At 42.8% G+C, this 12,335-nt stretch overlaps 1 protein-coding gene across 7 annotated transcripts in view; it reads right to left on the minus strand.

Moving 5' to 3' along the window:
* FGD3 (FYVE, RhoGEF and PH domain containing 3) overlaps positions 1-12,335 on the minus strand; it is a 554,715-nt gene that overhangs the window by 285,583 nt on the left and 256,797 nt on the right. For 2 of the 7 annotated variants that reach the window (XM_069206423.1, XM_069206424.1), the window contains exon 2: positions 5,214-5,511. The exons of 3 other annotated variants lie outside the window; for them this stretch is intronic. The gene's annotated coding sequence lies outside the window, so the exon portion shown is untranslated. Of the gene's footprint in view, positions 1-5,213; positions 5,512-8,819; positions 8,907-12,335 lie in introns of those variants that run through there. 2 more of the 7 variants (XM_069206422.1, XM_069206425.1) reach the window with 2 other exon arrangements.

Here is a 12,335-nt window from a genome sequence, read left to right on the forward strand (position 1 = left end):
GAATCTGCACGTTGGCCCCCCTCCCGCCGGTTTAGCGGAAACCTATGTACGCGCTGCAGTTCATTCTCCCAACTCCAGTTCCCCAGCTCCGGAAAAGCACCACGCAAAAAATTGATCATATATGTCCGTATTTTGGTTCCTTCTAGCCCTTCCGGTATACCCAGAATTCAGAGATTATTCCTTCTTTGCCTATTTTCAAAATCTTCCAATTTCCACATTACATCTGTCAATTGTTCATCCCTCATAGTATTCTGTTCTTTAAGATTAACAACATCCTCCTCCACCGTTACGATCCTTTCTTCCATTAAGGATAGCTTAGTCTCAATTTCTGTACATGATTTGGCTACTTTGCGAACTGTTCCCTGTAATCTCTTCGTGGCAACCCTTGCACGTCGACTTTCGATCCTTGTTTCTGTTTGCAACTCTTTGATTGAGTTATAAATTGACTGCAACATTCCTGCCTCACCCCCCATTGCGGGTGGGCTATAAGTGGGGGGGCCTATATCTGATTCCTTATTGCCATTAGCTGAGCCCGGGTTAGTTAAAGTTATAGATGAGGAATCTGTGAGTCCAATACCTGCATAGTCCCATTTTAAATTCCTACCGCCCGTGGATGACGGATTTCCTGGAGACCCCTGAGCACAAGGCCGTGCTTTGACCGATTTACGCTGTCGGCGCAGCTGTCGCACTGTAGGTTCATTGCTTGAAGTTTTGTCTTCCGTCTCCGATGTTTCACTGTCCTCAGACCCGCCAAGACTGTGATCGCCTCTGCTGAGATCAGACTCTTCTGTCAAAGAATAAAATGTATCACTATTGTCCTTTCCCCATTCCATCAATTGAGGGTCTTTTCCTGCTATTTTGCCCAAGGTTTTAGTATTTGAGAGAATCTTATGCAAGTTCTCTTCTTCTGTTGTAGATTTTAATATAGACGCACCTCCTTCCCCATCTCGATATTCCAATTGCTCAGACCAGTCAAATTGTTGTGCTTGAGGCTGCTTACTTTCGGTATAAGAGCCAGAATTCTTTTCTCTTGCTTCCCTCTGACTGCCTTCTGACTCTGGCATGCCTTGCTTAAGATTCACAGAAGGATCGTTGTTCATAATACATCCACTTATACTGCTACTACTATTGCTCGGAAGGGATTCTGTCCCAGCCACCTTACTCTCAGAGGGGAGGGTTAAATGTACAGGCCGCATATCCTGTGCCCCTCCTTCAAGAAACGTTATGATAGTAGATTGACTTTTGCCCTTGATCTTAATTTCGGTCGGGGGAGTGGTAATACTACTTTCACTTGTCTTAACACCTCTCAACATATTTTCCACGGCCGGTTTAGCAACCGCTATCGTCAGGCGTTTGTTTGATCCCGTTTGCTCTCCTTTGCCTCGACCCACCCGTATCACTAGAACTTCTGGTGCAACTTTACTCCTATTCAAAAGTCACACAACTTAGACAAGTTCTATTTTGTAACACCACTGTTTAGAAGATGCAGAAAATGTATGTATTCAACATATGTTAGACCTGCCGGCTTCTTGACGTGTCTCCCCAGTCTTTTTGCCTTCTGACCTCGTGTTTTTATGGTTTACTGGACTCTGTTTTTTGCTGGTTTATTGTCTCTGCGCACTTTACCACTGCTGATCAGTGCTAAAGTGCAAGTACTCCCTAGGTAAATTGTACTGTTGATTGGTTTATCCATAATTGGCATATTTGATTTACTGGTAAGTCCCTGATAAAATGCACCAGAGGTGCCAAGGGTCTGTAAATCAAATGCTACTAGTGGGCCTGCAGCACTGATTGTGCCACCCACATAAGTAGGCCTGTAAACGTGGCTCAGGCCTGTGTCTGTGTGTGCAGTTTTAAACTGCCAACTGGACCTGGCAAATGCACCCACTTGCCAGGTCCAAACCTTCCCTTTTGGTACAGGTAAGGCACCCCTAAGGTAGGCCCTAGGTAGCCCCATGGACAGGGTGCAGTGTATTTAAAAGGTAGGACATGTACTGGTGTGTTGTACATGTCCCATCAGTGAAATACAGCCAAATTCCGGTTTCACTGTTGCAAGGCCTATCTCCATCATAGGTTAACATGGGGGCTGCCTTTAAATAACTTTAAAGCGCAGATTCCCTTGGAGAACAGATAGAAAGTCTCTGAACTCACAATTAAAAAATACATCTTTTAGTGAAGTTAGTTTTTAGATTGCGAGTTTGAAAATGCCACTTTTAGAAAGTAGGCATTTTGTTGCTTAAACCATTCTGTGACCCTGCCTGTTTGTGGACTCCCCGTCTGGGTTAGTATGACAGTTGGGCTGTTGTGAATTCCCTCTAGACAGTGACACAAAGGGAGCTAGAGTGTAGCCTGCATATCCTGATGGGCCATCTGAGCTAGAGTGGAGGGAGGAGTGGTCGCTTACACCTGAAAGGACTGTGCCTGCCCTCACACAATGCATTCTCCAACCCCCTGGTGTGTGTCTGGGGCCTGGCCTGGACAAGGAAGGATCTTGAAAGCCCTTGAGACTTTGCTTTGAAGTTTGCCAACTTCCAAGGCAGAAAGGGGTATACAAATAAGAACCAAAACCCCAGACTTTTAGAATCTTTCTGGAATCAAAGAGGAGTACTGTCCCTTTGCTGTGTTGCTTTCCTGGGCTGCCCTGCAGTTGCTGCTTCTGCCTGAAAAGAATGCAAAGTTTGAACTTTCTGCGTGTCCTGCTTGAAAAAGTTCTCCAAGGGCTTGAATTACAGCTTGCCTCCAAGCCACTGCTCGCACCGTGACCTGTGGGCCCCGCACCCCGGCATCGCCTGCTCACACTGCAGCCTGTGCATCCCAAATGACGACGCTCTAGCTGACACCGGCACCGCTGCCTGCACCGTGGCTTGTGGACACCGCTCGGGAGGTAGATGGAGCACCGTCCTGCACCGCAGCCCCAGTCCACCAACACCATCGATTCAAGTGTCGTCAGCAGGCATCTTTCCTGCACCGTGGCCTGTGGAGACCACTTGTGAGAGTCACAAAGCACTGTCCCATCCCCCACCACTGGCAGGGGCCTACCGACGACAGCGATTCAGCAACGAAAATGCTGCTGCCTGCACTGTGAACCTGCTGACACCGCATGTTGCACCACCCCGCTTCACACCGCAGCCATGGTCTCACTGACGCTGCTGGATGCCGTCACCGAGCCACTGCCTGCACCATGAGCAGTGGGCACCGCGTGTTGCATTGTCCCACTTCGCACCGTAGCCCCGACGCCATCCACGCCAGTGCTCCTGACTTCATCAGCCTGGAGTTCATTCCGCACCGCTTGTGACTTCAAGGGCCAGATGACTCCCTGACCAACTCCAGAACAGACACCACGACGCCAGCAACACCACTCTCCGGAGCTCACTGCAAGGATCACAACACCTTGCAAATCCAAGGTACTGTTTGTGGGTCTTTCCGACACCATAGCTGGCCTGCGACGCCGCAGCCGGTCTGAACTGATGCCCCAGGTGGAGCTGTCAACTTTAAGGAACTGTATTTTTGAGTAAATCTTGGAGAATTCATATATTTGTTACTGTATGCTGGACTTTTATCATATTTGTTCTTTTTTTATATAGATAAATATTGACTCTTTTTCTAAAACTAGTATATAGCTAAATATTGGCTATTTTTCTGAAACTGGTGTGGTGTCACATTGCTTCTGAGACAAGCCTGACTGCTTGTGCTAGGCTACCAAGGGAGTGAGCAGGGGTTATCTGAGTGGGTATCTCCCTTATCCTGACTAGGGTCCCTACTTGGACAGCGTGCAAACCCATTCCCAACTAGAGATCCCATTTCTAACAACATAGCTTTACGAATTTGCAAAATCTGATGTTTATGAGGATAGATGTGGGAGGTCTCGTGATTGTCTCCCCTCCATGAAGTCTCAAAAGGGTACACCCCCTGACCCACTTTAATCAGACCTTGACTGACAGCAGTGTTATTGTATCATGGGTTGGAGTAACTGCACCCAAGGGTGATGTGTATTGGTGACCATTATGTATATATTTATATATATGCTATTTCTATAGCACAAACTTAGCCAAACGGCAAAGAAGGACTCTAAAGGGCCAAAGACAAGCAAAGAGTCAATGAGTAATGGGAGATATAGCTGGTTTGTGGACTATTAATGCATCATGATGCAGTGTTCTTTAAAAAGGTGTTTCTTCAACTCCTCCATGAATTGGGGCAGAATTGGGGTGGTCCTAATAATTATAAGGATTTTGTTTCAGCTATTGGATGCATAGATGGAAAAAGCCTATCACCTTGTATTTTTATTTTTTTACAATTCTTGGTATGATGGTACCCTGGCTGCAAGTGTGCTGGAAAACACCAGAGATGTTGAGCCTGTCTGCAAGATAAATAGGGGTGTTGGTTAGGATGGCTTTGTAAATGATGCATCTGCTCTTGAAGATGATGCTGGCCAGCAAGGAGAGCCAATGTTGTTCTGTGAGAATGATGGGCTTAGGAGACTTTTCTGATTTATGTATTTCGGCTTTTATTTATAAGACGATTAAGTGAAACAGAATATGGATGGATATCCAACTTAGAGTATAGCTAGCTGGTTGTGGTCCTCCAGGCATGGACATGGATGGATATCCAACTGAGAGTATAGCTGGGTTAGGTGGTTGTGGTCCTGCAGGCATGGTGATAGGTTTGAATACTGCTCTTTCTCTTTTGTCCTCAGGTTGCAGGAGGAGGTTGCCACCACCAGTACCCTCGGGAAAGCAGAAAAGGCATGCAGTAAGTATTTAAAGCCCTCAGAGAAGTTTTATTTTTCCTTCACCAAAACACCTGTGATATCTCCTAAAAAATTTGTGGTGGTTCCCCTGTGTAAGGAAGCTGCTCACAACCTGGGCCGTCGGTTTGTAAAGGAGTGGCAAGTAACTAGGCTTCCCAGCTTTGCAGGATCACCAGATGATTGTGGCATTATTATTCTCCCCTTTTCCATATCAGTCCTAACACTTGGTTAAGCAATGTATGAGGATTAAATGTATTGTCCTAAAGATAGTGACAAGCTTCTTGGATACTGAGCATGTATATAGCAACTTGTAATATTAGCAGCATACACAAGGGCAGAGATAAGCAAAACTAGGCAGCACACCGTAAGAAAGAAAAAATAAATAAATCCAAGAGAAAACCCTAGTTCCCACATGCCTTTACATGCTCCCAGGAGCCCCAATTCACCACTTTCCTGGGTCACTCACCACACTGTCACAACTCTACTGAGTTGTAGCTGACTTCTGCACATCCTCTGTCTGTGTCCACCAGTCCTCAGACCAAGTCTCCAGGGGGTTCTCAGTGGAGTCGGCTTCCCTGTGGTTTTCGCGACACTCCAGCAATGCTGCACCAGGTCTCTTGGCTATCAGGTCCCTTTTTTCCTCCAGCGATATCCTGGATTACACCATCGGCGTCCTTCATCTCCTTGGAGTAGCTTCCGGGTTTCGGCACATATTCTTCCTGGTACGCCTTCCTTTTCTATATGGATACTTCACCCCTCTTCACCTGAAACGAAAAGTAAATTTTTGCAGCTTTCAGCTCGTCCTCTGTTCTAATTTGCTTTCTTTGTTTATCCTGCAGGTTCAGATGAGCGACGAGGCGATTCCCCCCTTTAAGGGGGCGGGGGATGTGGGATAAGTATTTTCCACAAGTTCAATCAGCATGGGGGTGATATATCTTCAGGCCTTACTTGGGGCATGCTGCAAAGAGTAGGTTGTCCCTAAGGAGTGCTAGTGTGGAGTTTGAGGGACCATGGAGCAGAGCTTTACCATTGTCCAGATTCATGGGTATGAGGGCTTGAACAGCATTTCTGAAGTTGCTTTCTTGAAAAAAAACTTTCACTTTCCTTAGAAGAGAGAGCTGGTACCAGGCTGTCTGTGTTTTTTAACAATGAGTTACTTGTTGGTGAGATAGGTGCCCAGGATTAATCCAGGTGACTTGGTATACAGAGAAAGTTGGGATTAGTAGCCATCAGGGTTCATGAGACGTTCAAGTAGAGATGTGGATCATCTGAATATTCATGAATCTTAACACTGTTATCTCTGGAAAAAGCAAAAAAGGAGCTCTACGAAGGTGATGACAGGGCACTGTATGGAATCCTGTAGGACTCCACATGTGATAGGTATCTTTTGGGACCTGGAGGTGACCACGTAAACAAACTGGTGTTGGTTGGTTGGAAAGTTAGAAGGGGGACCAGTGAAGGACATTGCCACTGAATTACAATGGTGAGTACGAGCTGGAGATGGTCAACTACATTTTGAAGTAATGACTGAGCATCAGAATGTGCCCACAAGTATTCAGAAAACAGAGTAGTAAAATGGTTTACCAGGATTACTTTTTAGTCTGTTAAGGCCTGGCAGCAATTATCAAATGTGTCTTTCATTTATTGTACGTTTGGAATAAAATCTCAAATTTAGGTGGTTAGTAGTATGTTGTCTGTCTGTTTAAGGTACAGGAGTTTCCTTTTGATGTAACACCAGTGGGATATAATATCACTGGATCTGAAGGAAAAGTAATACCAGAATGTGTTGTGTAATGCAAAGATTGAGAATTAAGAAAGTAAACACTGATATTTTTGTAATGAAAAAAATGTATTTAAATACAGCTGTTGTGGTTGGTGTCACTGCTGGAAAGAACAGTGACATGGGTGTTGGAGAGTGTTCAAGCCTCCGTAGCATGAGCTAGGTGGAGTAATGTGATTGGGAACTGCATATAACGATTTTCAGTTTACTGTTGGAGCTTTATTCTCCACTGCTCTTTCTGAATCCACAGTAGCAATTTCTCTAGATTATCTGGGTGGCTGTGAGTAACCTCCATTTTGACTGTTGCTTACCCACTAATATATAATATATAGTGGGGCAGATGTAAATGAATCAGTCATTCTCACTTTCTGGAAGCCCACTTTACTCAATATCCATTCAACTCTTTTCTGGCAGAGCAAGGGTTCTATGTGTATTTTGTTTGGGGTCGAAGCAATAATCTGGGACATCACAAGGAGTGAAGCCTTCCTTCTACCCCTTCATCCTATACATTTGTCTTTTCCAAGGGTCCCTGCTCTTTTCTCAGGTTCGATTGGCATGGTCATTTTTCTTTAGTTGCTGGATATTTCCCCATCAGTTACCTCAATAGGCATCACTCAAAACAGTTCACTAAATGCATCTTTTCCAACAAATCCCACTGAAGCTTATAGTATGAATTGGGATGAAAGTTCATTACTCATAGGGAAAAATATATTCTTTGTGTATTCTGCTAGCAGAACACATCTAGGCTATTCACAACTGGCATCTATATAGGAAACTTGACAAGCCTTGCTGAAGCCTGTGTGCTATCCCTCATTCCAGACAGAGCACCCATTGCTAAGTGTGTACCCCACTCAAGTTCATCAGGTGCCACTGCCCACCATACCCTACTAACACTTCACACTAGGCAGCAGTAGACTTACACCATGCCAGCCTCCTGAGCGTAGCCAGAAGAGCAGATTTCACCAAGTGCCAGTGCTACAGGCGCATGTATTTCAAGGACACTACATACGACTGCTAACTATAACAATTCCTTCTCAATGTTGCGATTTAGCAAGCACCTAAACTCTTAATTATATGTGATTCCATTTAAAAGCAATTACCAATTGAAATCTACAAAGTAGTTAAGTTTGTTAGATCTACTGCAGAAATCAGAGTGTACTTTGAACTTCAAAGGACATACAGTTGACCCATCTAGGCAATTATTTTTTAAAAGATGAGCCATATAAAAGCAGATAACATCCATCACAAGAATAGCTTTTCCTCCAAACATTCAATCCCTAACTAAGCAGAAAATATATTTCTGTTGTCTCTCACTGTCAATCGACAACCGTAAATATAATGAGGCTGACAGCAAAGTAAGTAAGCATTTACGCACTCGAGCTTCTGCCTAGCGCTAGCGAATTGTGGTCCCTCCCTACCTCAACAACGGTAACAAATAGTATATTGCACTCTGCAGGTGTACTAGATATCAGAACTAACACAAGAACAAGACAGAAACACACAACCTTCTAAATAAAGGGTATGCAATGAGCCTTCACGTGCCTACTGAAGATGGGCCACTTTCACAACTTATCATTCAACTTGATTGAACAAAGGTATAGAACTAGGAGTCTGTAACAAGAGCACACGAACCAGCCGTTCAAGGCCAGCGATCCAACTTCAACCTAAAATTGTTACAAATGTCAGTAAAAATCACTGGCCTAGAACGTGTAGACGTTCTAGGACAGTGATTTTTACAGGTTTGTTTATATGCAATCAAGGTACTTCCATTGAATGAAGTCAAATAATACTTGAGGCCTAAAAAGGACAAATATTTGAAGGCAGTAAATGTCTTTTTAATCGTCTGTCAAAACTGATTTTTAATTCAAAGTAAAATATACAGACTGTCACCCTGTACCGAGGATTATCCAGGGATTAGCCACACAATAGTCACAAAAAGTTTAAATGTGTTATTTTGGAGAAGATAACACTTCCTCTTAGAAACAAAATGAAATAAACACTGTCTTTTTGTCAGCTACTTGTAAACAGTCGTCTTCCGGCCGAAAAGCATATTTGTCTTAGTGAGAGCACATATTTGATAGGCTTTAGCAGACAATAATAGAATATTTGCAGATCAGAAGGAAACGGGGACAGCTACCCAGCTGACGAGGATTGCAACAGATCTTCTGTGCTGTATAAAAGCTTGTTCGATTAATCAGAACCGAAGGTTTTCCTATTTTATAAACTAACACGTACATGTTAAACCAATCTTCCAATTTGCATGAAAATACATGATAAAATGCTGGAACATACCTGAACTTTGGCAAAGAAACGGACATATTTCTTCTGTGTCTCAGCTGCAGGTTTCCTGTTCTGTCGCCAGTTCCTTTTTCTAGCACGCACCAAAGTGACGCTGCATTTACATTTCTGGCCGATTACGTGTCGAGATCTGCAAGCAGGAACTGAAGACGTCCTGCGTGCTTAAATATCTCTGTTCATACCAGAACCACTTAAACTTATAAAACATGTCCTGTGAGCTGAGCCGTGGACGCTCCACGCCGACATAGGAATGTGTTAAAAAGATAAACACGTCGTAAAAGGATGAGGAAATGTCACTTCTTCGAATTGTTATTTTCGTTGCACGTTTAAAGTGCACACTGAGATCTTCTCTAACTTCTTTAGGTTCCACTTCAAGTACAACACTAAAGTAACTAAGCTTGTGCCCAACTATAATTAGAGTAAAAATAGCAAATAGAAGACTAGCAGAAAATAGCCAACCCATCATGGATGTCAACCTTTCTTTATGTCTCATTAACAACCCAGAAATTACATCTGTGGTAATTCGTGAGCTAGGATGCGCTTGCTCCGTGCGCCTGACTGTTCCTTGTGATGCAAAGGCAGTAAGTGGTGCATTAAGTACATTCGCAGTGCGCTTTATTACAAAAAACAGAAAATCTGTACACAAAGTAGACTTACTGTTTTTGATGGGGAATCAATTCACAAACTCTCAATAAATAGTTTTATAAATAAACTACAACCATAGTTCTCCCGGTTCCTGGCTGACTGTGAATATTTAGGATTAAGAAAAATGTGCATAGGAACACACCATCCTCATTTTTTGTTTTACCTTTTAAATATAGTAAATGTGTAGGAACATCTAGGGTGGGACATTATATTAGGAATGTTTGTGAATATTTCCTAAGTGGCCACCTTACAGGTGTTCCTAACATTCAAAATGCCGACCCATGATCTTCTCCTAGGATCAACATTCTTAACCACTTTACCATACATATGGCTGTACCAAAGCATGGCACCTTGAACAGTTCACACTCCTATAAATGTAATCTCCGCCTATGAATATCTGCAAATACTGATTCTGCTAATCAGGAGTAGAGCTTCCAATTTTCATTTCTGCAAGTATTATCCAGGTACACAGAAAGATTTTCGGTTGAGACCCTTCATCTGTACAGGGCTGTTTGAGCACACATTGCACATTTTTTCTTTTAAAAAAAACGGAAATGAGTGCAAATCCAACATGTTTACGGTGCAGTTTGCCCACTCATCTATGGAAACTGGATCTCGGAGGCTCATCCACTGAGCAGTGTCCATTAACACCAGCATGACAAAAAACAGCTGCTGGGATGCTTGTGAAAAGGAGCCTACATGTGGCTTAACATGCATAGGAAGGGTCCATATGTGACCTTTGATCCTGCAATTACTATCCTTGTAATTTCAAAAAGATGAAGACCTGTAGTTCTTTTCTGCTTGAGCCGTGTTAAAATTTAAGAGCCACTTCAAAGTGTCCAGATGTGGGCTACTCACACATTCATCTACAACATCCTTTCTTGATTCATTATGGGTGGAACTCCACACTCCATAATTACATCATGTCTAAAGTTCTCCTGTGGGTGACAATCCCCACACACTCTGCTTGTATGTGAACGTGCTGATGTTTATGCACATCCAATGACCTGTAGAACTGTCCAACAAATTTGAGGTTCATTATTTATTTCGATCTCTTTCAAAGCGAGGGCAACACAATGCCCTCCTTCAGCAAATGTCCCATTACATTCGTTTAGAGTACATCACGTTCAAGCACAGTGTCAGGGAATATCACATGCAATTTCTTGATTATGGTCTTGGTAAGCATCAGATTCACAAATATTCAATAATCTTACCAAATCCAAAATTGGAGAAGGGGAGATTAACACATCAGTGAATCAGTTTAATTTTAATAACTCCTAGAGACTTTCTACATTAAATGATGTGCACTCCTTCGATCAAGTACATACAGCGCTCTGTTTGCAAACACAATACCATAACGTGTAGCTACAGGGTCAAGGTCTCCCCTTGCCTCACTTCCTAGAAGAAGCTTCAAATTTCAATAAAAGGCCTGAATAGTATCTGTTTTATCACTGTTTGGAAAGCATTTCAGGAGTAAAAATTCTATCTTGCCTGATGTGCTTAAATCTGATGCACCATTTCTGCATATATACAAACTTCACACACTGAGCCTTTTCTAGATTTTTCATGGAAGCACAGCTGTTGTAACCTGTTAAGAGAGTCAAAGAGTTGCACAGCTCTCAATAGACTTTGCTTAATGTTCAGTGCCTGTTATGTGTGTCTTCAAATCTTATTCTAGAGGCTCATAAGTAGAATTTCAAGTATTCCATTTGTCACGGTCCAAATTTCCTAACAACTAAAATATTAATATTTTTTTTTTTTAAATTACTATCAAGTTGAAATTGTTATCGGTAAAGGCGTATTTACAGGCAGAAAAGTCTTAATTTTCTTAAAAACCCAGGGGAAAATATTTTGCCCATAAACCCTTTTTAACCGTTGACAGTAGCAAAGCAGCAACAAAGAAAAATATTTCCCACAACCCCTTGGCAACCCAAATCTACAAATAACTGACCCTCAAATAAAGTCAGCATGTAGAAGTGATCTTCAAGCCCAACCAACATTGTAAACCCCATCCCAATTGCTTCAATGTCCCATTACTCCAGAGAGGTCAAATGTTAATCTTCTACTTTTGAATCATTAATACCCATCAAAAACTCTCTAGGTCTTCAAAATGTTGTACCACTTATTGTATTTTCTTTTTTAAGCCACTAAACCTAAAAATAGACAAAGTACCCGTGGAAGCTGGAGGGAATAAACTTACTCCAATTTATGCTAAAGACACAAATTAATGGTTTTATTAAATTTTTTCTATTAACATATAACATAATTATGAAAATAATCTCTAGTAAAAATTGTAATAATAGCAGCACCCACCTATGCTGTCAATATAGAAATATAGGTAGGGTAATAATCACATAGGTGTTTTTCATAAAATTAAATATTTCCTATGCTAGCATGAGAAATTAGCATTTTATTACAAGAGCAGAGGGTCATATTAGACTGGTTTGATTTTTTAACTGTAGTTAGTGCTGTGGTCTGACCAATGAGTTTAAAATAAAGGGCCTTGTGGGCATGGCCAGGCTGGCAATCAAGATAGCCGCACGGCTCTGATGCTCATGAGGACTCTGCCCGATCCTGCTACCTTGGGGAGCATTTATTCCAGAAATGCCCCAAATTTTGCCTCACAGAGCGTGGAGCTGCCCTGAGCCCTGTGCACACAGTTCGGTCCTTGACATGCCAAGGGAGCGGCTACCTCACTGCCGGCTCTCAGAGATCCGGTGGAGATGGGGTCCATGGGCAAGCCTGAGGGCAGGGACACGGTGTGCGCGGCTCTATTCCCACAGCCTATTTGACTCTCGCAGACTGGTGACTGTGGTCAGAACTACACTGTGTGCCCTCTGACATGTCACAGGGCTCGCATGTATA

Source organism: Pleurodeles waltl, chromosome 9 (genome assembly GCF_031143425.1).
Source record: "Pleurodeles waltl isolate 20211129_DDA chromosome 9, aPleWal1.hap1.20221129, whole genome shotgun sequence".
Lineage (NCBI taxonomy): Eukaryota > Metazoa > Chordata > Amphibia > Caudata > Salamandridae > Pleurodeles > Pleurodeles waltl.